Below are 4,947 nucleotides of genomic sequence, written 5' to 3'. Positions count from 1 at the left end.
TAGTCAGTCTTTAAGGTTTCATTTACTGGGATGGGAGGGAGAGGGAGTTTGACATAACATGACTTTCCAGAGAAAAAGAACAAAAAGTAACTGTGTTACTCAGGGAAAGAGAATGCCTCTCAGGAACTGAGCAATGTGTGCTTTCAAGGATTACAGGAGTATGGAAGGAAGGGGGACAGGCCACAGATAGATTTAATTCGTGGACCTAACAGAGGGGGCAAGGAGGTTATCCACTCCTGGGGCACCTGTGTACCATTGAGACTCTCATAGGTCTGAAGCACGAGTCCTGTAAGCTACAATCAAGGAAAAAATGACAGTCAAAAGAAACTTCACAGCATGGAAAAGGGGTGTGAGAGCTCCGAAGCTTAGGGCTGGCGTGGCCTTAAAGTGGCCTGCACAGCTGACAGCTTACAGCCTTCTGCCAGTGTGGACTCCTGTCTCTGCACATCTGTGGGGAGTGCAGTGTGGTGAAGAAGGCCTGGGCTTTCTAGTTAGGTAGATGTGAATGGGTTCCAGTCCTGGCTCTGCTGTGTGGCTTTGGGGAAGTTATATAACCTGTCTGATCCTCAGCTGATAGATGGCATTATAATACCTACGTGTGGAGTTGTGGTAGGGGTCAAATGAAGTAATATTTATGAAGTACTTTGAGAAGTGTGTAGTCATGGTAGATAGTTGTTTTTATAGCATCTGGAAAGCAGAATTGGTCTGGCATTGCTCGTTGTAGGGAACCATTGTCTGAGGCAACCCAGTCCCACTGTTACAAATGTGTCCTTAGCCTAAGTTGAAATCAGTTCTCCTGTACACGTAGAACATGGGATGAGAACATGTCCAACTCCTGTTGTGTGAAATATTTTGAGATGTTTGACACTGATGACAGCTTCTTTCTCTACCTCGACCATGCCTTCTGGATAAAGTGTCCTCAGTGCCTCTAAGCATCCCTTTATGTCACTTATCAAGCCTGAGATCAAGATCTGGAATTTGACAGATGAAAACACAGTTACTTTTCAAAGCAGCAATATGATAGTGGCAATTGTATCTCTTTTTTTTAAAAAAGAATCAATTTAATTAATTTATTTATTTTTGGTTGCATTGGGTCTTCGTTGCTGCATGCGGGCTGTGTCTAATTGCGGAGAGCGGGGGCTACTCTTCGTTGTGGTGCGTGGACTTCTCATTGTGGTGGCTTCTCTTGTTGCGGAGCACGGGCTCTAGGCGCACGGGCTTCAGTAGTTGTGGCACGCGGGCTCAGTAGTTGTGGCTCACGGGCTCTAGAGCGCAGGCTCAGCAGTTGTGGCACAGGGACTTAGTTGCTCCACAGCATGTGGGATATTCCTGGACCAGGGATCGAACCTGTGTTCCCTGCATTGGCAGGCAGATTCTTAACCACTGTGCCACCAGGGAAGCCCTATTGGCTAACTTCGTTTCATTGATACCCTCATCTATTCACCCTGAGAGACACAGAAAATATGGCAGATGGTGCTTAAGACCATTTTCAAAGCTAAAAATCCACATGTTCAAGTTGCCATGGAAGCTTGAGAATGCCTGGTGTACACAGAAGGCCTGACGGGTTCATTTGGGGAAATGGTTGTTGTCAAACAGGGTCAGGCCAGGTGAAGCTGGATCTTGAACAGGGCTTACAGGACTGAGACATATGGTGATAGGATGGAGAGTGGCATGGAAGGGATGGAGGGTGTGGGATTGGGATAAAACCTGTGAGTTGCCTTCCAGTGAGTGAAGAGTGGGCTAATGGCAGGGTGACACAAAGGTCAGATACCCAAGCAGCCCCCTTCTAAAGTATGTTGGCAAGGGGCCCCTATTGAGCAACTCAAGAACAAACAGACATATAAATAGCATCACGAAAGGCCACACAGCAGTGTCTGAGCTGTTACCAAATCCAGTCTGCTAACTAAACACGTGGGGGGAAATGGGAAAGTCTCCTCTCCTCTACTAAAGGTTTAAAGCATAAGCAGACCCAAGGTCAATAAACTGATGCCATCAGGGTGGGAGCAGGAGGGGGGAAATGGAGGAAAGACGCGAAAGTGAAGCATGATTTAGTAATTCTGGAAAGAACAGTGCTGCACATAACCAAGAAGTTATTTCAGTGGGAGGTGAAAAGAAAACAAAAATCTCAAAATCAGAGAGGGAGGCTGATAGGGGAAAATGAGAAAAGAAACAAAAGTGGAAGAATGATTTAATGAGTTCTGGGAAGAAAGTGTGTAACTGAATTGAGGGTCTGATTGATGGGATGGGTTTTAGAAAGAAAATGGAACCTTGCTTTCTGCCTATGGACGCTGCCGTGTAAGCATCGTTGACATCTCCCCCTCCCCAGCCGTCATGTCTAAGTCAGAGTCTCCCAAAGAGCCCGAACAGCTGCGGAAGCCGTTATTCGGAGGTTTGAGCTTTGAAACAACCGATGACAGTCTGAGGAGCCATTGTGAGCAGTGGGGAACGCTCACAGACTGTGTGGTAATGAGGGATCCAAACACCAAGCGCTTCAGAGGCTTCGGGGTTGTCACGTATGCCACTGTGGAGGAGGTGGATGCAGCCATGAAGGCAAGGCCACAGGAGGTGGGTGGAAGAGTTGGGGAACCAAAGAGGGCCGTCTCAAGAGAAGATTCTCAAAGACCTGGTGAAAAAGATGTTTGTTGGTGGCATTAAAGGAGACACTGAAGAACATCACCTAAGAGACTATTTTGAACAGTATGGGAAAATTGAAGTGATTGAAATCATAACTGACCAAGGCAGTGGTAAAAAGAGAGGCTTTGCTTTAGTAAGCTTTGATGACCATGACTCTGTAGACAAGACTGTCATTCAGAAATACCACACTGTGAATGGCCACGACTGTGAAGTAAGGAAAGCCCTATCTCAGCAAGAGGTGGATAGTGCTTCATCCAGCCAAAGAGGTCAGAGTGGTTCTGGAAACTTTGGTGGTGGCCGTGGAGGAAACTTCAGTGGTCGAGCTGGCTTAGGTGGCAGCCGCGGTGGTGGTGGCTGTGGTGGCAGTGGGGATGGCTATAATGGATTCGGTAATGATGGAAGCAATTTTGGAGGTGGTGGAAGCTACAATGATTTTGGCAATTACAACAATCAATTTTCAAATTTTGGACCCATGAAAGGAGGAAACTTTGGAGGCAGAAGTTCTGGCCCCTGTGGTAGTAGAGGCCAATACTTTGCCAAACCACGAAACCAAGGTAGCTGTGGTGGTTCCAGCAGCAGCAGTAGCTATGGCAGCGGCAGGAGGTTGTAATTACTGCCAGGAAACAAAGCTTAGCAGGAGAGGAGAGCCAGGGAAGTGACAGGGAAGCTACAGGCTACAACAGATTTGTGAACTCAGCCAAGCACAGTGGTGGCAGGGCCTAGCTGCTACAAAGAAGACATGTTTTAGACAATACTCATGTGTATGGGCAAAAAAACCCTTGAGGACTGTATTTGTGACTAATTGTATAACAGATTATTTTAGTTTCTGTTCTGTGGAAAGTGTAAAGCATTTCAAAATTGATTTTTTTTGTTTTTTCTTAACATCTTTATTGGAGTATAATTGCTTTACAATGGTGTGTTAGTTTCTGCTTTATAACAAAGTGAATCAGCTATACATATACATATCCAGCAAAGGGTTTTAATGTAGAGGTTTTTTTTGCACCCATGCTGTTGATTGCTAAATGTAGTAGTCTGATCATGACACTGAATAAATGTGTCTTTTTTTAAAATGTGCTGTGTAATGTTAGTCTACTCTGAAGCCATTTTGGTAAACTACCCCAACAGTGTGAAGTTAGAATTACTTTAGGGTGATGCCAGGTTCCATTCAAAATTTATTTACAGCCTGCTTTGGTGGAGAAGCTATTGTCTTCAGAAACCTTGGTGTAGCTGAACTGACAGTTACTGTGTTGTGACCTGGAGTTCACCGTGAAAAGGGTCACCCAAGCAAAGTTATGGAGTTTTTTGGTTATTAATATGATTGCTGGCACATCCTATGCCATATATCTAAATTGAATTATGGTACCAGATAAAGTTATAGATGGGAATGAAGCTTGTGTATCATCCATTATCATGTGTAATCAATAAACTATTTAATACCCTCTTGGAAAAAAAAGAAAGAAAACAGAATCTTAAGGGAAGTTGGGAATGTCTGAAATGGTTCCTGGTTCATTCGTTTTCAATTAAAATTTTATGTGTAAAATTATGATCAGCCATTGCCAACAGGACGTGTAGCATCTCTGTTGATATTGTTTGCCGCTCCGTGGGCTTACAAGGATAATACAATTCAAAGTTGCCATTTACCCCCCAGGAGGAAAGCCTGGAAGTGATTAGGAAAAACCTTTCTTTGGTTGCTCTGAGTTGTAGCTAAGAGAGAGAAAAAAAGAACGAGGAAAATAGGTGCGTGCTGCCTATGGGCTGGAATCCCAGCAGTTTTACTGGCGTGAGTTCAACTCTGCCCATAGAGGCAGAGCTCCATGGGGGAAGATGGAGTGGACGATAGAGGTGATAGCTGACTGAGGAGGCAAAAAACAGGGAGAGGACCTGAGACCTGAGCGTGATGATTCTCAGCCGTGGGGTTGAAACATGACAGCATGACTCTTACTTGTCATGGGAAGTTATCAGCTCCAAGATACCTACAATGGGGACAGCTTGTACAGAGATGTGAATGTCAGATCAAGCTTTTGAGTATTACACCAAGGGTAGGAAGCATTAGAGGCATTGTAGCCAAGAGAAGTCTCAATCAGGGTTGCCTTAAGAAAGATCACTGTGGGACTGCATGATCAAGGTTCTCCAGGGAAACAGAACCAACAGGATACATATATAAGGAGATTTCTTGTAGGAATTGGCTTATGTGGTTATGGAGGCCAAGAAGGGCCACAATCTGCCGTCTGCAAGCTGGAGATCTAGGAAAGCAGGTGGTGGGCTGGTAATTCAGCCCAAGGCTGAAGCCTGAGAACTGGGGAGGAGTGGGGA

The 4,947-nt window shown here is 45.1% G+C and overlaps 1 pseudogene; it reads left to right on the top strand.

Moving 5' to 3' along the window:
* The first annotated feature begins 1,668 nt into the window (after positions 1-1,668).
* Positions 1,669-4,422, top strand: LOC111172644 (heterogeneous nuclear ribonucleoprotein A1 pseudogene; annotated as a pseudogene).
* Positions 4,423-4,947: the final 525 nt, after the last annotated feature.

Source organism: Delphinapterus leucas, chromosome 16 (assembly GCF_059928025.1).
Source record: "Delphinapterus leucas isolate spDelLeu-1000000601 "Yukka" chromosome 16, BTC_Dleu_Yukka2, whole genome shotgun sequence".
Taxonomy (NCBI): Eukaryota; Metazoa; Chordata; class Mammalia; order Artiodactyla; family Monodontidae; genus Delphinapterus; species Delphinapterus leucas.
Note: the sequence above shows the minus strand (reverse complement) of the source record. Positions and strands in the feature narration are given on the sequence as shown.